The sequence below is a fragment of the Neovison vison genome, chromosome 6 (assembly GCF_020171115.1).
Source record: "Neovison vison isolate M4711 chromosome 6, ASM_NN_V1, whole genome shotgun sequence".
NCBI classification, from domain to species: Eukaryota; Metazoa; Chordata; class Mammalia; order Carnivora; family Mustelidae; genus Neogale; species Neogale vison.
In genome coordinates, this window is record NC_058096.1 from 26,768,156 (window position 1) to 26,791,413 (window position 23,258).

A 23,258-nucleotide genomic window follows, 5' to 3' on the forward strand; every position below is an offset into this window, starting at 1 on the left:
CTCTAAATTTACATACTCACTCATTTTACCACCACTCACTCACCACCTTTGGGCGTCTGTTAATTTGTTCTCTTGAACAAAGTTCTAACATTTTGTATTCACGATTTATCAGTAATTATATGGAAGGAGAGTATTATGTCATTCTTTTGTGACTATTATAGAAGATGGTATAAACCTGTGCATAGGATCTAATAAAAGGAGTTAGAGAAAGAGAGAGAAAAAGAAGTTTTATTTCGGGGTGCCTGGGTGGCTCAGTGGGTTAAGCCGCTGCCTTCAGCTCAGGTCATGATCTCAGGGTCCTGGGATCGAGTCCCATATCGGGCTCTCTGCTCAGCAGGGAGCCTGCTTCCTCCTCTCTCTCTCTGCCTGCCTCTCTGCCTACTTGTGATCTCTCTCTGTCAAATAAAAAAGAAGTTTTATTTCATGATATTATAGTCATTTCCTAAAAAGTTAGATTTTCCACTCACACTTTCTAATAAGCTTATAGCATGAAATTCAAGGGTTTGGTACTAAATGACACTCTTCTCATTAAATATTATAGTGGTTTAAATTGTGGCCTTCCAGAAAAGATATATCCACTCAGAACCTCAGAATATGGCCTTAATTTAGAATAAGGAACTTTGCAGATCTAATTAAGTAATTTCAGGACCCACCAGATGCTTGAAGAGGCAAAGGGAGATTCTTTAGAGCCTTTTAGGGCAAATACAACTTTGCTGACAACTTGATTTGGGACTTTGGGCCTCCAGAATTGTGAGAGAATAAATCTCTGTTATTTTAAGCCACAAACGTATTTATTATGGCAGCCTTAGGAAACTAATACTGGTGTTTTTCCCCAAGTGGATGACATATAGCAAAATCTGAGCCATTATTGTATTTTAAGTAAATGAACTATATAAGATCTGCATTGAAGAAGTTAAGTCTATTGGACAGAAGTACAGGTGTTGGAAAATACCCAGTTTTATACCATAACCAGTTAAAAACAAGATTTGTTAAATTATCATTCTGTAACTCACCATTGTGATATAATCTGGGAATCAAGAAGCCACGATCACTGTAGGTAATCCATGCTGCACAACAAAAATAAACATTCCATTATGCAATCTTAAGACATGTTAAAATAATCACTGAAACTGGAAAACAATCTTGAAAATACTAAGAAATTAAAAAAAAAAAAAACGTGCTTTCCAGGAGAAAAAGAAGGAAGAGGAGGAAGGAGAGGAGGGGGAGGGAGAGGAGGAAAGGGAGTAGAGAAGGAAGAGGAGGACTTCTGCTTCTATGGTGAAATAAAAAGAATTTGAGTCTCTCCTGACTTTAGCGAATAGAAAGCTGGATAAAGGGGTGCATGGGTGGCTCAGTGGGTTAAAGCCTCTGCCTTCAACTCAGGTCATGATCCCAGGGTCCCGGAATCGAGCCCCGAATCGGGCTTTCTGCTCAGTGGAAAGCAGAGCAGAAAGCTCTGCCTCTCTGCTTACTTGTGATCTCTGTCTGTTAAATACATAAATAAAATCTTAAAAAAAAAAAAACAAAAGAAAACTAGATAACTTATACTAAAGTACATTAAACTACTATTTAAATGAAAAAAACTTCATTGAAATGAAGGTGGTCAAAGGGTACAAACTTCTAGTTATAACATAAATAAGCATTAAGGATGTAATGTACAACATGATGACTACAGTTGAAACTCCTATGGTATGTATGACAGTTGTCAATAGAGTAAACCCTAAGAGTTCCCAATACAGGGAAAGAAATTTTCTTTTCTTTTTTATATCTATATGATGTGATGGATGTTAACTAAGCTTATTGTGGTAATCATTTGACAATATATGTAACTCAAATCATTATGCTGTATACCTTAAAGTTACATAGTGCTATATGTCAATTATATCTCAGTAAAACTGGAGGAGAGACACAAATAAGGGGACATCAAATAAAAATACACTAAAAATACAATTAAAGAATTTTAAAGTACTATTTCTGTACATTGGACAACAGCCAACTTAAGACTGTGATCCCTGAGAACACAGAAACAAATAAGGTGAGATTTGTCATTGCCCTAGATTTCTACCCAGACTTATATTCTAGGACATAGAGCATTAAAGATGGTTCTAAGCAGATTATGGCTATCAAATCAAGTAGACAAGAAAGAAATTGGAAATCGTAAGTTCTAAGAAGGATGGAAATAATGAATTGAAGTTTCAAAGAAGATGAAACTATGCAGGAAAAGAACACTAGCAATCTAAATAAAGCTCCCTGGAGACTTAGCTAAATAATATGATGTTTACATATAGGATGAAACACCATAAGAGTAGGTAAAAATTGACTGGGAGAGTTGGGGATCCTTTGAGTGTAGTCCAGCCAATGTGGAGAATTTTTGTTGATCACTCTTGAAATTCAGATATCAAAAGTCGCATCTCAATAGTGAAGCTAAATTATACCCAAAATAAAAGGCTGCTCCACTTATATCCTAAGACAAATAAGCAGAAATCTCAAAAAAGTGCAAGATAAATGGCAAGGAACTAAACTGATTTCTAAAACAGAGACCAGCACTCTTTAAAGAGGGACAACTGCTGACCATAACCACTTAAAATGTGTGCATCCAGCATCTAATAAAAAATTACTGGACATGTAAAAACTAGGCATATGACACCCATGACCAGGAGAAAAGTTAGCCAATAGAAACAGAACCCAGAAATGATATTAAAATAGCTCTCTTCCATAGAGAGGAAGGCAATAATGAAAATACTGAAATACATTTCATTGACATTAAGGAGTCTAAAACCTGCACAACTGAAGTCTTAGAAAGTGGTGGTAACAGCGCAAATATTTAAAGCTGTAATGAACAATTTTCCAAATTTAAGAAAAACCTAACTGTATAAGATGCACAACAAACCCTAAGCAGGAAAAATACAAAGGAAAATACACTGAGACAAAGTGAGAATTTATATATCAACTGTATTAGGGGTGTAAAAGGAGACATAATTTTAAATTCTACTGACATTAAAAGGACAATAAGTGAATACAATGGTGTTAAGCCAAGGCATTTAAAAAGTAGATAAAATGAACAAATTCCTTTAAAGGAACAAATTATGCAAATGACTCAAAAAGAGATAGAAAATATGAATAGCCATACATCCAATAAGGAAATTGCAATTATAATTTAAAATGACCTCACAAAGAAATCTCCAGATTCAGATGGCTTTACTGGTAAATTCTATAACAGACTTAAGAAAAAATAATGTCATCTTATGCAAACTCTTTTGGAAAATTATAGGAAAGTAGAACATTCCTTTATTCATTTTAAGAGAAAGCACTACCTTGATTCAAAATATTACATGAAAAGTACAAATATTCCTTATGAGCTCAAACACAAAAATCTTAAACAAATAATAGCAAATTTAATCTAGTAAATCTTTAAAGGGAGAATATGTTATAACCATCTGGGGCTTTTTCAGCAATGCATAGTTAATTTAACTTTTTCATATCAATCATTATAATTCATTAAATTAACAGCATAAAGTAGAAGAAAGATTATATCATTTCATTAGAATCAGAAAAAAACATTTTACAAATTTCAATACCTGTTTATACTCTCAGAACACTAGTAATAGAAGGGAACATTCTCAACCTAATAAAGGGTATCTATATAAACCTATAGCTGACATCGTACTGAGGAATGAAAGACTGCTTTTTCCCTAAATTAGAAACAGTAAAAGGATCTCCACACTCACCATTCTTAACCAATATTTTAGTGAACTTCAGTAAAGCACAACAAAGAATTGAAGACACACAGTGTGAAAGTATGAAGTAAAACTGTCTGAATTAGCAAACAACATGATGATGGATGTAAATGTTCCTAAGAAACCTACAAAAAATCTCCTAGAATTAACAAGTGAATATAATAAGATTGCACAAGATCAATATAAAAATCAATTGTATTTTTATGTGCTAGCAATGAACAAAAGAAAATTAATTTTCTCAAGTATTTACTATTGGACCTAAAACCATGAAATACTTAGCATTAAACAAACTGCAAGACTTGCACTGAAAACTATAAAACATTGGTGAGAAATTAAAGAAGAGCATTATGGAGAGGGATAGATACCATGTTCATGGATTAGGGTACTCAATATTAAAAGCTATCAGTTCTTCCTAAATTGTCTATAGATTCCATACAGTCTTATTAATAATCCCAGAAAGACTTATTTTTAGAAAAGTTGACAACCTAATTTGAAAAGTTAGAGGGAAACGCGAAGGATCTAAAATATCCAAGCAACTTCATAAAAAAAACAAAATTGGAATACCAGATTTCTAACAAATCTACTGTAATTAAGACAATGGTATTTGTGAAAAATACACATATAGATTAATGGAACATAGTTAATTGTTTAAAAGAAGACCATGCAAATATGGTTATTTGAATTTAGACATAATAATTTAGATGCAATAATTCGATAAGGAAAGGAAACAAATGTGTTGGAAAATGTGCTGGAAAAATAGGAAGTATCTACAAACAAATAATTCCAATCCTTACCTCAAAATATGTGCAAAAATTAACTCATAATAGATCCAAGGTGTAAAAATGAAAACTAAAGTCCTAAAACTTCTGTGATAAAAATAAAATATTTTTATTTTGACATGAAAATATTTTCATAAATAGTTCAAAACATAGCAATCATGACAGAAAAAATGATAAAATGGACTTCATTGAATATGAAACTGTTCTTCAGCTGAGTTTTTAAAAATGAAAATGCAAGCCACAAACTGAGAAAAGGCATTTGTAATACACATACGTGGTATATGAGTTGTGTGCAGAATATAGGAAGAACTCTTACAGCTCAATAATTAAAACAACCCAAATTAAGAAATGGGTTGGCAGGGCGCCTGGGTGGCTCAGTGGGTTAAGCCGCTGCCTTCGGCTCAGGTCATGATCTCAGGGTCCTGGGATTGAGTCCCGCATCGGGCTCTCTGCTCGGCAGGGAGCCTGCTTCCTCCTCTCTCTCTCTCTCTGCCTGCCTCTATGCCTACTTGTGATCTCTCTCTGTCAAATAAATAAATAAAAAATCTTGGGAAAAAAAAAAAAAGAAATGGGTTGGCAGAGGGGAGGTGGGCAAGGCATGGGGGAAATAGATGAAGAAGATTAAGAGCTAAAAGCTTCCAGGTATAAAATAAATCATGGAGATGAATAGTACAGCATGAAGAATATAGTCAATAATGTCGTAATAACATTGTTGTTAACTACACTTATGGTGTGCACTGAGTAATGTACAGAGTTGTTGAATTAATATGTTATATATCTGAAACTAATATAACATTGTATGTCAATGATACTTTGATAATAAAGAATTTAGAAATAAAAAGTTAGCATTTCATTTAAACATAGTTCACAAAAGAAGATCTACAAATAGCCTCTCAGTATATAAAAAGATCCTTAACATACCTGATATATACTAGGGAAATGCATATTAAAACCATAATAAATAACATTATATTTCCTAGAATTAAGCTGACTAACACCTCCAAGTGTTTGTAGAGATATGGAACAACTGGGACTCTGATACATTCTTGTACATTGTTAGGAGTGTAAAATCACTTTGGAAAGCATTTGGAGCAGTTTCTTATTCATATTAAACATATCCTTTCTATATTATCCTGCAACTTCCCTTAAGACAAATGAAACATGCACACAAACACTAATACTTTGAATGTTAGTAGAAACTCTTGTGGGTTTTTTTCCCCTAATTAATAGTCCAGATCTGGCATTGAGTTAAATGTCTATCTACAGTCAAATGGTATATTCATATAATGGAATACTACTCATGGTGGTAGGTAGCTTCTAATTCCCAGTAATCCCAGCTACCAAATGTATTCACAGCTTTGTGTGATCTCCTCCTCTCTCCTTGAGAAATTTCTTTCTGACAAATAAAGTATCTCATTATTCAGGGAATGTCACTTCTGTGATTGTAATACTAGAGACTGTAGCATCTTACTAGCAGACTCCCTTCTTTGCTGGTTTTGATGAAGGAAATTGCCATCTTGGGTTGGGGGACACACAAGGCAATGAAAGAAAGGAAAGTGCCTCTGGCTAACAGCTTCCAGGACCTGAGACCATCAGTCTAACAACCCCAAAGGAAATGAACCTTGCCAACAATCCCCTTAAGTGAGGCTGAAAGTGGTCTCTTCCCAAATTATCTTTCAGATGAGACCTCAGTGCTGGCCTACTCTGCTTGTAGGCTTATAAGCAACCCTGAATCAGTGGGTTATTCGCATAGGCCATGCCCAGATTGTTGACCTACAGAAACAATAAGACAGTAAATGTGTTGTTTCAGACACTGAATTGTTGACTTGCTATCTAGCAATAATAACTCATATATTTGCCAATAAAAAAGGAACAATCTAACGATCTATATAATATATTCCTTTTCTATTGGTATATAACAAATTACTGCAAACTTGGCAGCTTCAAATAAGGCCCATCTATTATTAACTCCTGCTTCTGTACACCATAAGTTTGGGCATGGCATAGCTGGGATTTCTGCTCAGCTCTCAATAGACTTGAATTCAAAGTGTTGAACACTGCTGTGGTCTTATGAGGCTCAGTCTCTGTTAAGTCCACGTGGTTATTGGCAGAATTCAATTCTTTACAACTGTAACACTGAGGGAGCAGCTTTCTTGTTGGCTGTCAACACAGGGTTGTTCTCAACTCCTAGAGGCTGCCTGGTGCTCCCTGCCTCAAGGCTTTCTTGATAACATGGGCATTTTCTCTTTAAAAGCCAACAGTAGAGTTTCTCTCATACTTCAAATATCTCTAACTTTTTCTAAAGGCTCATCTGCTTAGGTCAGTTTCAACAGGAAAGTCTTCTCACTTAAAGTAAATGTATTAGAGACTCTATTACATCTGAAAAAATTCTTTCCTAATAGCACCCGAATTAGTCTTAGCTTGAATAACTGAGAGAAGGTATGTTTATCCCAAGAGGTAAGAATCTTGGGGGTCATCTTAGAATTCTGTCTACCACATCAGTAGTATGGATAAATTCCAGACACACTATGCTGAGTGAAATAAAGGTAGGGTTAGTGAGGATACATACATAATTCCATTTATTCGAATCTCTACAAAAGATAATGGTGATCTATGTAATAAAAAGAAGATCAATAGTTGCCTAGATTGAGAGCTAGGGGAGTGGCTGGAAGAAGGTACAAGGGATTTTTCTGTGATGAAGGGTTTGTTATGTACCTTCATATTGATCCTGGTTACACAGGTCTATAAAGCTTTTGGAACTCAACAAACTATACACTTAAAATGTGTGGACTGTAGTCTATATAAAGTTTTCCCCAATAAAACTAATTAAAAATAAACAATCAGCCTTCCATGTGACCTTTTTCTCACTGCCACCTTCCAAATGTTATGTGAGGTCATCTGGTCAGTCAAACATAATCTCATTCAGAACCAAGTTGCAAAGGAGACTGGCAAATGCAATTTTAGTTTTAGGTTCCATTCTCTACAGTAAAGGATCAGATACTAGAAAGTACATGGTACAGATGTAGAACTAAGCCAGGTCCTTCAGTTCGAGGTATAAATATTTCTCCTCATTCCTTTGGTATACAAGGGACCAGAATTAATGAATCAAGCACACACACACACATACATGTGCATGAGTATAAACACACATATATATACTTCCTATGGATAAGCACTTTGCTCAAAGACAATGAACAGTAATATGTGAAGAGAAACATAATGTATGTAATGATAGCTGTTCATAACAGACAGTTCTACATGTGAGTATATAGAGCACTTTTCATCCTCTCTTTATTGTCTCAAAGCCAAGAAATAATAGGTCTGGTTTCTAGTCTGAAAATTCACCAACCAAAGAGATTACTTCCATGGATACAGGCTACCACAGACTTCATCAATACTTGTTTTAAAACTGTGTTTCATTGTTGATACTTAGGAATGGAACCTGTGTTAGGATCATATGATTCTTAATGGAGGAAAAAAATGGAGTTATACCCAGATCCTACAGGAACCATTAAAATAAAGTATTTTCCCCTTTTATTTTTGGATCAGCTATATTTATAGGGCAAGACTTTCTTCAATAATCTCTATTTGAATAATAAGGGTGGAGTAGGCAGGACATGAATCAATTATTCTCAAGGCCAAATAAAATCCTCTGGGATTAAAGGAAGGGTGTTTTCTCTTTCAGTCACAAGCATGTGTATTTACTTATCGAAAATAAAATATACAAATTAATGAAACATTTTCAGAACATCTGGAAAGTATTTTCCAATGATGAGCTGCAGAAGCACACCACCTAAGAACCACTGACACAATAAATTATATAAATAGGACAAAAGAGCACATCTCCATGTTCATTGATTGTGCTTCTGCACTATGTATCACACCCAGAGAGAAATAAAACTTAATTAAAGCAATGTTATGTGAGGGGTGTTGCTTATTTGATTTTTGTCAAACCTAGGCATCCATATTAAATTTACCTATTGATGTCCACTGAAATTACATGCTTACCTCAAGAAAACTTTTGTGGGTTCTTTAACCTTAGGATCAGAAGAAACTAAAAAAGAAAGACACAAAATGATCAGACACCACATGTCATTCACAGCAATTCCCTTGCACCCAGGGCTGAGATGAAGTTGTTTCACTAGGGTATTTTGGTCACCTGTGAGTCTCATCAGACTTCACAAGTCATGTCCTACGCTCTTCCCCAGGAGGGCAAATGTATCAGAACTGTGTGTGGTTTAAAGAAAGCCTAACAGTGAGTTAAATAAATAGGGGTTTGTTTGTCTCATGCAACGAGCCCATGGATAGGAAGAGTGGGATTAGTATTGTGGCTCAAGGTCATCAAGGATCCAAATTTCTTTAGTACTCTTATTAAAACCATTCCCAAAATGTGGCTTCAATCCTCATGATTGCAAGATGATTGTTCCTCCAGGCATCCATCTGGAAAGATGGGAATGTTATCATTGGCCAAAATTGGGTCACATGACTCACTTCTATCTGCACTGGAAGCTGTCAGCAAGATTGTTAGCTAGACATATTTCCACTTAACTGGCATGGCTGTTAAGCAAAAAAGGTGAAGTGGATATTGAGTAAGCATCTAGCTGTGTCTGTTACAACTAGTGACTGTCAGGCTAGATTCTCTATCTTGATACAACCTTGTCCAATCTAACCTCCAAATTACACACACACACACACACACACACACACACACGTCACTTTGTTTTGCTCAGTTACATTCAATTTCTATGAATTTCCTCATTAGATTCATTTCCTTAAAGGATTAAGTATATTTTTTGAGGAGTAGGAAAAATCTAAGTGTTATTTGCCCAGGTTTCTATGTCTCTATATCAAGTACTAAGAAGTTCTGAGGTTCAAATGATTGCTTAATCAGAATCAAAATAAAAATAGAGAGTACTAACCTTGTAGCATTTTCCCAGAGTTAATCAAAGATTCATACTAATTTCAATAGAATGTGTTTGAATCAATAAACATGTATTATGCATCAGTGGTGTGCCAGGCCCTGTGCCAAAGTGACCAAGAAGAAAAGACTAACTGTCCTCCATCAGGGGATTTACTGTCTGATACAAAAGATAGGCATGTGAGCACAAAAGTATGATAGAGGAAGATAGCATAAATTAGAGGATAGCACCATACAAGAATGTTTATTGGGGAAAGTTGGGGGGTGCAGAAAAGAAGTCTCCAAAGACAACATATTCAAGCTGGGTGAATTGACGACCCAGTTTTCACGTTTGCTGTTTTTCAGTTTAATGCATTTCCCACAATGTAAAAATGGAAATCAAAAAATGGCAATGGAAACAGTCAACAAAACCAAAAGACAACTGACAGAATGGGGGAAGATACTCACAAATGACATATCAGATAAAGGGCTAGATTCCAAAAATCTATAAGAACTTATCAAAATCAATACACAAAGAACAAATAATCCAATCAAGAAATGGGCAGAAGACATGAACAGACGTTTCGGCAAAGAAGACATCCAAATGGCCAAGAAACATGGAAAAAGTGCTCAATATCACTTGGCATCAGGGAAATACAAATCAAAACCACAATGAGATACTACCTCACACCAGTCAGAATGGCTAAAATTAACAAGTCAGGAAATGACAGATGTTGGCAAGGATGCAGAGAAAGAGGAACCCTCCTTCACTGTTAGTAGAAATGCAAGCTGGTGCAACCACTCTGGAAAACAGCATGGAGGTTCTTCAAAAAGTTGAAAATAGAGCAACTTTGACCTATGACCCAGCAACTGCACTACTGGGTATTTACCCTAAAGATACAAATGGTAGTGATCCGAAGGGCATGTGCACCTGAATGTTTATAGCAGCAATATCCACAATAGACAAACTATGGAAAGAACCTAGATGTCCATCAACAGATGAGTGGATAAAGAAGATGTGGTATGTGTATATATATATATATATATATATACACATATACACACAATGGAATACTATGCAGCCAACAAAAGAAATGAAATCTTGCCATTCACAATGATATGGATGGAACTAGAGGGTATTACACTAAGTGGAATAAGACAATCCGAGAAAGACAATTATCATATGATCTCTCTGATATGAGGAATTTGAGAGGCAGTGGGGGGCTCGTCAGGGATATGGAGGGAAAAAATGAAATAAAATGGGATCAGGAGGGAGACAAACCATAAGACACTCTTAATCTCATGAAACAAACTGAGGGTCCTGGGAGGTGGGGTGTATGGTTAGGTTGGCTGGGTTATGGCATGTGATATGGTGAGTGCTGTGAAATGTGTAAGGCTGATGATTCACAGACATGTATCCCTGGGGCAAATAATATATTATATGTTAATTTTAAAAAGTGGCAATGAGAAACGTATTTTCAATAATATTTTAAAATCTATCTTGAAATAAATATACAACCCAAACTGTTGTTCTCAAGTTTAATAAAATGTTTGCACTACTGCTTTGGATCTCCCAAAATGCATTAGGTCATTTCACGATTTTAAGTTTCATAAACATCTCACAATGTGGTTGTACCTACTGAAAAACAAAGACCAAACTAACTAATCATCCAAGAAATTGTCCACAAAATATGCTAAACATTTTCATGATTAGCTTGAGAAATACTTAAATTCTGATTTTTCTGTACCAAATATTTGACAATAAGAGAGATTAGATATTTTTGATTGGCTCTACCATACAAAAATGGTCTCAACTCTGTGTTACCACCCTGTGGTTGAATGTCTTGATGATCAAGTTACACATTCTTAATTTATATACATTTCAGATTGGGGTGGGGAGGATAATTTCATGGCAGTCCTAAATGATTATGAATTAGGACACGTTTCCCCTTTTCCCAAAGACTCCCTATTTTCGAAGTACCTTTCCATTCAAGACACATTCTCCAAACCCAATCCTGTCTGTTTGGAAACACAGTTAAAATTTGTAAAAATGTATCAAAGAGTTTCAGAATATTCTATTCCTTTAATTCTCACAACATTCCTGAAAGTTCAAATGAGCCATTTTACATGGGTTTTGTGAATTTAAGAGACTTGCCTATAGTAATATAGCTACTAAGTGACCAAGCCAACCCTGATTTCTTCATTCCCAACTTAGCACTCTTTCTAATACTTCCTATGACTCCATCATCATATGTGGGGGTATGGCATGCTACCCAGTTACAGTCAATTTTTAATTACTGACATGGGTATTTTCTCTGCTACTCCACCTAAAAACTAAGCCTTTTCACAAGGTATCCTTTTAAGTACCTTGCAGCTCAAATAATCCCTCACTGTGTAAATCTATACTTAACAAATTTCCTTCATCCAGGCTCCTCAAAACGTTCTAATGTCTTGAGTATAATGTTTATTTTAGTAAGCCAGTAATTTTTATTGAGCATCTATTTATGTCCCAAGTGCTCTATTAAGAACAAAGAAGACACAATGAACTTTACTTTCTGTCTTCTAGGAAATTAGTTTATTTCACTAAGGTAATATAAGTATCATGATGGCAAGAACACCAGTTCCTATTGTATTTTTAATGCCTAGACCAGGGCTTGGCCCTTAATAAATTTTTAATAAATATATACAGTCAGACGTGTAATATTTAAGTGAATTATCAATTCTAGAAACTATAGGATGGATGTAATTAGAAAAGCAGAAATGTAGCCAATAGGAAACAGCTTACAAAATGGAAAAACAGTACCGTTCTAAGCCCAGACACCCAAAGAGTATGCCAACAGGGATCAGGGACATTCCTGGGATAATTAATAATTCCCGGCAGGCTTTTGTAGCCAAAGTAGAGAGAAGCCAAACTTCTTTTGGACTTGTTTATATCAGGAATCTTATCATAACATAAACTTTGAGCTATTTACAAATTTTCAAACATTTTCCACAATGTTCACACAATGTGGGCTTACAGCCATGAAAGTAACAGCGTATCAGCCCGATCTATTCATAAACATTAAGGTAACATCTTCTAAACCAGAAGGGCTAGAAGAGAATGACACTCTCAAAAAAGGAAGAAAGACTTACATAGTCAAATGAAAACAAGGCAGATTAGTAATAACAGAACAATTATTTTCGCTAAAATAGGTACCAATTTCTGGGCTTAGGAAAGTTGAAAACTTTACTAAATCTCATTTTATATGGATGAAAGTTATATTAGGTTTAAGTACATGCTGCAAGTTTTATAAGAACTACTCATTTTGTTTTCATTTCCCAGGACTGATTTAATCATTCCCAACCAATTCTCTATCTCCAGTGTTAGTTTCTATGTGTTTTTAGAGATGAATACTTAGATAAATCTTACCTGACTACTACAAGTGGGAATCCTTTGCAGAATGTTGCTTCAACTATAGCATTAGCTAAAATTCACTAAACACATTCTTTATGAAAGGAAGAGAAAGAAGCTGAAACACAGAGGGCTTCTCAGGGTCCCATAATAAGTAAATGGTGAATGAGAATCTGAGCTCAGGAAGTCTGGGAGCTGATGATACTCTAAACTCCTAAATAGGGCTTATATCAATGTCTACTTAGGATTCAAGAATAGTCAAAGTTCACTCTACGGAAATGTATTTTGCCTTCTTGGTGGATTTTGCATGACATGAGTTTAACTTGGGAATGATGTATTCTTGCCATGCAGTATGGATTATTTTGGACTGGACAATGTCATCAGTTTTTGTACGCTTAAGAAATATGATTTTAATGCTAAGCTGAAATCAGCAAGAAGGTAGATCTAAGAGGAGGAGAAAAGTGTATATGACAATTTCAAAATTCCACTCTGAAGGAGATATGATGGCAGGAGATTAATAAAAATCTAATTTGTTTGATTTTTCTAGTCTTCCAAGAACCACCCAGAGAAGTAAGAACCAAACTCCTCATACAAAGTGGGCATGAAATTGTTAAATTACAAAAAGTTGATTAGGAAAGCTTCACCCCTGGAATGAATGAGTTCCCCACAGAAGAGAAAGTGCCAATGAGACACAAGTTTAAAAAGGCATGAAAAGGGCACCCGGGAGGCTCAGTTGGCTAAGCAACTGCCTTTGGCTCAGGTCATGATCCTGGAGTTCCAGGATCGGGTCCCGCATCAGGCTCCCTGCTCTGTATGTAGTCTGCTTCTACCTCTGACCCTCCACCTCTCTCTCGCTCGATCATTCTCTCTCTCAAATAATAAATAAATAAAAATCTTTCCAAAAAAAAAAAAGGCATGAACAAAGTATATTGGAGTAAGGAAAGGGTGAGTTTTAGGAAATCTTCAGCCAAGATGTTCTCCAAGCCTGATCCTCCTTAACAATGGTGTGCATCCTTTATTGTGCAAGAGAATCCCCTGGCTAAAACATAGATTTCTGGGCCCGATCCCCAGAATTTTGGATTCAGTGGGTCTGAGGTTGGGCCTAGGAATTTTTATTACTCACAATTTCCCAGGTGCTGATGGTACTCATGGCCCAGGAACCACACTTTGAGAAACACTGCTCTGAGGCTCTGTAGTAAGTGTTCTCAATATATATGCAACCACCAGAAAAGTATTCCATAAAATGCCTGCATTGTAAGATTATGCCTTTACAACCAGGATCAGAGTATATGCTAGAGTAAAGGGCTAGAATGAGTAAATCCTGAGCAATAAAAGAAAAAGAGAAAAGAAATCTACCAAAACGTGTATCAGCTCCAGGAATAGCAAGCAACCTATCTGTTGAGGGCTGTTCAACTATGGTAATAAAAGGACCAGACCAGAGGCACACTGCTCACCATGTCCACTCTTAGCTAACGTTGTCATCTGTAAACTGATTAGATGGAATACCATCTCTATATTGGTTTTATTACTGGTAAACCTGTATATTAGTTATAACTGGATAAAGGTTTGGATCTTATTCTATATGAAATGTTGAGTCCTAGAGAGTTTTAAACTGGAACATGACCCATTAGATCTGAATTTTATAAAATGAAAATATATATCAATAAGGAATCTTCCAACTGAGAATGAAACTCAATTCAGGCTAACTTTAACAAAATGGGAGGCATATTGTCTCATATACTAGAAGTAAATTGGAAAATTTATCCATGGCTGTATCTACATGCACAAACAATATTCTCGAGATTTTTGCCAACTTCTCCAGTTGTTCCCAAGACTAGGATTTGTCAGACTTCAGTGTAATGTCCAACTGTGACCCAACGTCTGTGGCCTCAGGTAACTGGAAGTTTGGGTTGGCCAGAGCCCCAGAGCCAGTCCTGTTGGAACATGAGCAATTCTCTTCCAGTTTACCCCAGTTTTCCATAGAAAAGGTAGCTATTTTTGTATGCCTTGACATTAAAGTGTTCGGAAAATATTGCTCTAGGAAGTAAAGTAACATAGGATAGAAAATATGTCCCGCATATTTTCTAATTATTCCTACAATGATCTCAGTGAAAAGAACCTCTTGGTGTCAAGGTCAAAAGATGGCTTAAATAACCAATATCCTTAACTGCTCTTACCCAAGTTAGGTGGTAAAAAATCCCTCCTGGAGGTGGCTTCTACACTCTTAGAAGGTGGAGGAGAAGGGAGAAGGTGGATGGAGAAGCCTCAGATAGGACACTCGGGCTCTCTCACTGCTGTCCCTTCTTCCTTCCTTCAACCTGAGTGATTTTTTTTTTTTTAAGATATTTATTTATTTATTTATTTATTTATTTGACAGACAGAGATCACAAGTAGGCAGAGAGGCCGGCAGGAGAGAGAGAGAGGAGGAAGCAGGCTCCCTGTGGAGCAGAGAGCCCGATGTGGGGCTTGATCCCAGGACCCCGGGATCATGACCTGAACCAGAGGCAGAGGCTTTAACCTACTGAATCACCCAGGCACCACAACGTGCGTGATTTTGAATATACTTCTTTCTATTTTGTATGTAAGCTTTGCTTGAGGTCGGGGTTCAGTGGCTTAAAAAAGCTCACAAAACACCATCTTCAAAACAGGCTCCTCCATTGTTATTCTGCCAACCTTCACTATAGAACTCAGAAATATTCTTGAAAAATCTCAGCTAAGGAATATATGAACCCTCTATCTTACAGACCCCTATTATGAATAGAGCAGAGACTCTGGGACTGAATTTTTGATGTAGTTACAGTGCAATAGCTTAGTTCATTTTAAGGACATGAATTTAACTAAAGCTCAGAAATCAGCTTGTCGTCTTCCCTGGGCTCAGGAAGAGAGGAGTACGCATACGCACTGGTTTGGGACAATTCTGGCAACAGTCCAGTGAGAAAATATTGCATGCCAGGTTCACACTCAGTTATCTACAGTTTCGGATAAAAAAAAAAAAAAATTTTCCCCTGAATAAAAAAAAGGTGAGAAAAAAAAAAAACAAAACCCAAACCCTCATGAAAAGATAACCAATACAGCCTTTAGGAGAACTTTTAGCTTTCAAGCGCCTCATTGCAGAATCACACAAAGATGATTTTAAAAGCCAAGTTTTAGAGTGAGATGTACAGTTCTGGGTCTTCAACAAATTCTGACAAGATTTCACACACTGTCAGAAAGGTTCTTTTCTCTTGCCTGGCTTCCCTGCGGTGGGAGAGGGGACAGAGCCAATGCCCCAACCTCCTTGCACTCAGGGAGCCACTTTGACCCAATTCCAGAAGCCCAAGGGCTGTCCTTAATTAGCATTGTAATTTATATTGCACAATTATGCAAATTGGGTACATAAACAAAATTATCCTTTCAGTTTGGCTTTGCTACTGGAGAAATGCAAAGCCAGTTAAAGATAAGAATAAAGAAAACAGAATACATTTGCTTTAATGCAGTGCACCATTTCTTAATTTATCCATTCTTTTGTTTTCCATTTTCACCTTGTACTTAGGGGTTTTACATTTTTTTCTTTACTCCTATTTTGGTTTTTTTTCTTGCTTTTATGCTGTTTTTTCTTCTTTTACTTGGCTCCTTTCCTTGAGGAATTTTCCATCTCATTAATTCTGCTGCAGCAATTCATAACTCTTCAGGCCATTTGTTTTTTGATATGACTACTATCTTGACTCTCTATATAGTTTCCCTTTTCTTTTTGCTCTCAGATTCTCTCTTTTCTCCTGGCATCCCTTTCTATTTTACTCCATTTTCCCATTAGTCTCACTTGCTTTTATAACTGTGGGATACTCCTTGCCTGAGATCTAGCAAACACCCTCAGGGTGCAATAATTTTTCCTAGGAAAATGGAAAATAAGCATGGCAAATAACAACTTGGAAGATAGGGAATTTAAGATACAAATCCCAGTGAAATCTAACTGAAAGCCAGTGCCTAGAGGCAATAGACAATATTCAAGTAGATACTAGCCACCAGATAATCAGTCAATAAATCAGCGTTACAAAGATAACTTTCCAACATTGGATGATACTCTAACTGAGCTAGCCCTTTCAAAAAGCCTTAACATTCCATGGAAGAACAGGAAATTTAAAATACTTAAAATTAGTAGAAACTATAACCTTCTAGATAAAGCTGTTTTGCAAGAATAGTGGCTGCTGGTCCTTGACAAGGTATGGGACTAACAGCTAAGTGTATTTATAACAGAAGTGCTTGAACAGAACTAGGAAGAGAACAGAATTGTTCCTTGCTTTATCTGCCTAGAACCTTGGCATCCATAAGGAAATATCACTCTTGCTTCTTCTCCTTTTCCTCCTTCTCCTCCTCCTCCTGCCCTCTGGCTAGAGGAACAGCAGTCACATTAAAATATAACCCAAGGTGGGATTGGGAGGGAGACAAACCATAAACGACCCTTAATCTCACAAAACAAACTCAGGGTTGCTGGGGGGAAGGGGGTGGGGAGAAGGGGGCTGGGGTCATGGACACTGGGGAGGGTATGTGCTGTGAATTGTGTAAACCTGGCGATTCACAGACCTGTACCCCTGGGGATAAAAATATGTTTCTAAATAAATAAATAAATAAATAAAATATATAACCCAAGGATACCAGACCTAACTTGGGCAAATCGGAACACCCTCCTTCTGGCTATAATTTTTCCACTTTGAGTAACACTCAAGTGCCTTCCATGCAGGTTGTTAGTCCTTATCTCTCTCTCTCTCTCTCTTACCCCTAACTCATCTGCTACTCTTCTCCAATCCACTTACTAAGTTCCAGCCATTCTGCCTGACTAGTGTTCTCAGCTCACCATTTTCATACCATTCAGCTTCTCCTGTGGTGGTCTTCCTTCATTTTTTGATGGCTGGTTTCTTCTTGTCATTTGACTCTCTGCTCAAATGTCATCTCCAAGAATTATCCTCTTATATCTCTATCTAATGGTGACTTCTATCCCATTGATTGCTATATATATTGTTTTGTTTTAATTTAGCATCATTGGAAATTGGCTTATGTATTTATTTTTTAGATGTCCTTGTCTCTCAGATATTTATATTTTAATTTGTTTATTATCTTGCTCTCCCCACTAGAATGTAAGATTTTGACTGTCTGGTTCACCCCTGTATTGCCAGTATCCAGGATAGTGTCATACACATGGAGAATTCCCAAAATAATTTTTTTTTAAAGATTTTATTTATTTATTTGACAGAGACAGATCACAAGCAGGCAGAGGGGCAGGCAGAGAGAGGGGGAAGCAGACTCCCCGCTGAGCAGAGAGCCCGACGTGGGACTCAATCCCTGGACCCCGAGACCATGACCCGAGCCGAAGGCAGCAGCTCAACCCACTGAGCCACCCAGGCGCCCCAATCCCAAAATAATTTTGATTTAAGTGAATGAATGAATGATTGTTATAGAATGGGCAATGACCTAAACCTGGTCAAAGTTTTCCATCCCCTCAAACTGTGGGCTTCATGTTCCAAAGTAAGTCAAGTTCATCTTTTTGGGCATTGAGTATGTGATAGAAAGCTCACAGTAACTGTTTTTCCACCATGTGAACTGATGAGTAAGCCAGTGATGGCCAGCGAGGACAGCAGAGGAGGAGGGAATAAATAGAGGGTATGCCAAGGGGTGATGTGGTAAGAGTAGAGGTGGATGGAAACCAAGGTTTGGACAGGGTTAGATGCCTGGTTTTGATGATTCTGAGGCCCAGCTGCATTCTTGCCTTTGGTTCCTATTAATCCCTTTGGAGATTTTCCTATGATTTCTGCTTTTCTTAAACTGTGAATTGGATTTAAATCCTTTCCAGTCAATAAAAGTAACACATAACAACATTATAACATTGTGCTTAGGAACTTCCAATCAGGTGCAAATTAGCATTTGAATCAAGATTCCCCTATTGTCTGTATCACAGAGAACCAATTTCTTAATCTCTCTGAATTTCAGTTCTCTTATCTAAAAATCGAGGGCAATAATAAAACATAACTGATGGAAAGATTTAATGTGATTATATATGCACATTTAAAAATTTTTAATTATTTATTTGTCAGAGAGAGAGGGAGGGAGGGAGCACAAGCAGGGGAAGCAGCAGGCAGAGGAGATGCAGGTTTCCTGATGGGCTACTTGCCTGATCTGGGACTCTATCCCAGGACCTGGGATCATGACCTGAGCCTAAGGAAGACGACCAACCGACTGAGCCACCCAGGCGTCCCCACATGCACATTTCCTATATGCAACTTCTGACATGTATTACATCCTAATTAAGGAAAGAAATGCAGCCTGGCTCAAGGGGGAAAGTCTACTTTAACTGATATTTCAAATCTACCCTCACTGGTGTATCTTGTTTTTTGTGGCACATACTGCATTCCCACTTATTTTAGAACATATTCTAAATTCTTTTTATGATTGGGTGTATTTAGAGTGTGACTTCTCTCCTTTTGCCTATGAACATTTATGCTCATCTTACCTTTGCTCTATCAGTTTCTGTTAAATATCCTAGGTGATACAGATCCTAGGCATTTGTGAATGAAAAACATAATTGATGCTAAGAAATGGGGGAAATGATGACATAGATTGATCCTCTTCGAGCCTAAGTTGGCAAGTATGAAATATCCCAGTCTATGAAGAGAAGAGTACATGCATAGGATGAGACCATGGAGCACAGACAGTGTTGGAAGTTTGCTCCTCCTACTATTCTTGGTCATGGAACTCTTTGCCTATTATAAGACGTGGGTTGTTAGAGTAAGAATGAAATCTGGAAGGACTTGGACTAAATCAACTTTTGTGGATGAGACTTGAGATACTGCTTTGCTGGTCTTATGGTAGAGGCCCATATCCTAATGTCTAGTCTACAGGGATCCTAGGAGTCAGCTCTGCCCTCACCACTCCAATAAACCAAAATGAGGCATAACAATTAGGGGAGGCAGGGGGTGAGGTTTATGAGAAAGAGGCATTCCCAAAAGTATTAAATCCTAAAACCCAGGGAGTAAGTAATGTAACGATAAACAAATGTAGCAGAAAGTAAAATGCGGGTCTCTAGTAAGTTAACGTGTATTTTTTTTTTTTTTTGCAGCATTTCTGCCAAAAGTAAAAATAATAAATAAATAAATAAATAAATAATAAAACATTTTATAAAATTTTTATGAAATGAAATGAAAAGTATATGTAAAAAGTTTAAAAACCTAAAAATGGGTGATCCTGGGTAGGTCAGTCGGTTGAGGGTCCTACACTTCATTTCAGCTCAGATCATGATCTTGGGGTCCTGGGATCAAGCCCCATATCAGGCTCCACACTCGGTGGGGAGTCTGCTTGGATTCTCTCTCTCCCTCTCCTTCTGTTTCTCTCTCTTTTGTCCTAAAATAAATCTTTTTAAAAAACTACAAAAACAATGGAATACTGTGCAGTCATGAAAAGAGACGAAATCTTCCCATTTGCAATGATGTGGATGGAACTAGAGGGTATCATGCTAAGAAAAATAAGTCGATCAGAGAAAGACAATCATCATATGATCTCTCTGATATGAGGAATTTAAAAGGCAGGGTGGGGGATCATGGGGAGTTGGGAGGCAAAAAGTGAAACATGATGGAATCGGGAGGGAGACATACTATAAGAGACTCTTAATTTCATGAAACAAACTGAGGGTTGCTGGAGGTTGGGGGAGGAGGTATAGGGTGGGTGGTTTATGGACATCGGGGAGGGTATGTGGTATGGTGAACGCTGTGAATTGTGAATTGTGTAAGACTGATGAATCACAGACCTGTACCCCTGGGCAAATAATACATTATATGTTAATTTTTTAAAAAACTACAAAAAAAAAACCTTGCACACAATTTAATGATATTGATTTAAGAAATATGTTGATATTTTTAAATATCATATCCTTTAGCTGAACCAAAACTGGAATTCAGATCCTGCTAAGCAGCAGATTTGAATTTCTAATTGGCTTACAATTCCCAGAAAATTATGACCAAAAGACTGAATATCTTCTAACATAGTAGATCAGAGTACATTTACAGAGACTGAAAACTATTCTGACAAATTCTGGGTGTGGGAGAAAGACTAGAGTATGGGTACTATATTTTCTTTTTACATCCAAATTATAGTATGTATGGATTTCTGTGACTTCTAATTCAGCAATAACTTCTAATTCAGCAATAACCACATAAAAGTAATGATTCAGATTTGCACAAAAATATAAAATTGTAAGAAGAATACTTAAAACATATTTATGGGCCATATAAGAAAACTTGAATACATGGAGAGACATCATGTTCTTATATGGTAAGGTCAAATACTAGATATTGGTCATTTAAATTATCTACACATGGCTGAGATGGAAGTATTGGTATATTATAGGGTATTATTTTAATACCCCATACAAATTTTATTTGTTAGTACAATAGCCCCCCACTCATCTGCAGTTCCAGTTACCCACTGTCCAGAAGCAGTGGTCCTCCCCCACAGTGTCAGAAGGACAATAGTAACCTGTTATGTCACGATGCCCACATCATTCTCCTCACTTCAGCTCACCACTTAGACACATTATCATCTCACGTTACTGCAAAAAGTTTGAGTATAATACAATAAGATACTTTAAGAGAGAGAGAGAGAGGCCACATTCATGTAACTTTTATTATAACATATTTTTAATATTGTTCTCTTTGATTTTTAATTATTGTTGTTCATCTCTTACAGTGCCTAATTTATAAATTAAACTTTATCACAGATATGTATGTGTAAGAAAAAATATGGCAAATATAGGGTTTGGTACTATCTGTGGTTTCAGATGTCCACTGGGGGGTAGGTCTTGGAATGTATCCCCCTACAGACAAGAGCACTATGTATCTCATCAGGAAAATTGCAATGACCTTAGTCAACAAGATCACCATATGTTTTTTCGTTTCCTATTTGTTGTATTCTCTTTCTTGTTTCTAATTTTTTTTGATCTTTACTCTTTACATAAAATTAAAGATACTTTGCTTAAAAATTGATTTAGTTCATGGAGTCCATGGGTGGCTCAGTTGGTTAAGCATCTGACTCTTGATTTCAACTAAGGTCATGATCTCAGGGTTGTGAAATCGAACCCCATTTTGGGCTCCATGCTGGGCGTGGAGCCTGCTAAGATTCTTTCTGTCCCTCTCCCTCTTCCCCTCCTTCTAACTCTCTCTCTACCAAAAGGAAAAAAAAAAATGATTTAGTCATGATTCATGTGTGGATTTTACATTTCTTTAACCCAATTAAATTTATGTTACTTCTGTCTCTAAGTTTCTTCTCTTTGATTTATTGTCATCTACTTGGGTTCTTGAGATAAAGATTTGATTCGTTTACATTTATTTTTTATGTAGTAGAGGCTAGAGCCTATGAATTTGTTTCTGAGAGCAGCTTTGGGACTATACCTGTGCTGAAATGTGGTGCTGTAATGTTAGATTTCTAAATAGTATATGATTGTGGTTTTATTTTCCAATTTGTCCCAACAGTTATTGGCAAATTCTTTGTTTATTTAATGTTGCTTTGTTTCAGTGTTTGTTTTTTAAAAAATATTTTGGGGGATATTTTTGTGAAAAAATTATTTTTAGTACCATTAGATTGTGGCCATATGTGATTTCTGCAATTTCTATTATTTATCACTTAGTTGCTCTTGACTAATACTGATCTATTTTACCAAATAAACCAGAGATGCTTGAAAAAATATGTGTGGTGTCTCTTTGTACGGTGTAAGTATTTTTAGATATCAAGTATTAACTTTTTAAAAAATTTCCTTGATTTTAGTTAACTTACATGATTCTTCTCTAGTGATTTTGCGGTTACACATCATATTTATATCTCCACACATTCTTTTTACCTTATACTTGAGTCATTATCAAAGCCAAGAGTGAAGCTCCTCCCAGTTAAGATGAAAATCTTGGTACATTTTTCCTTTATAATCCTCCCACTCCTTTCTCCCCCTTCCATGTCCACATTCCTTTTCTAATTTCTGTCAACATAATCCATAATTTAATACCAACTGATGATGCTGTTTACTTTTTTTAAAAAAACATTTTTTATTTTGCCAATAGTTTTCACATTTGCATTCAGTTTTGTAAGCATATTTCCACTGATTATGTAAATTTACCTTTATGTTCATTCACAGTTGTGTTTCTGTTCCTGCTTGATGGCTGGTACATCATCCGTCCTCAGGAATTCTGGAGCAGGAACCAATGCAGTAGAATGAAAGAGGATAAGAACCTGACCAAGTGAACTTCTATAAGCTTCTATAAGTGCAAGTTTGCCACAAACACATTATCACCAGGATTATGACAAATCCATAAAGCAGATTTTACCTTGGTAGTCCCATCTCTGCCATGGTCACAACCACACACATACACACAAATCCATTCTAATGGGAATAAACACTTTACTATTTCCCATGCGCTAATACTCTTGGAATGTGTGACACCTAC

General features: G+C 36.5%; 1 long non-coding RNA gene across 1 annotated transcript; it reads right to left on the minus strand.

The window, feature by feature from the left end:
- Nucleotides 1-846: 846 nt before the first annotated feature.
- On the minus strand, nt 847-23,003 carry LOC122910358. The gene is made up of 3 exons (XR_006385215.1): nt 22,931-23,003; nt 8,525-8,570; nt 847-1,067 (listed from the first exon to the last, which is right to left on the minus strand). It is a non-coding gene; the product is annotated as an uncharacterized LOC122910358 (long non-coding RNA).
- Between the last annotated feature and the right edge of the window lie 255 nt (nt 23,004-23,258).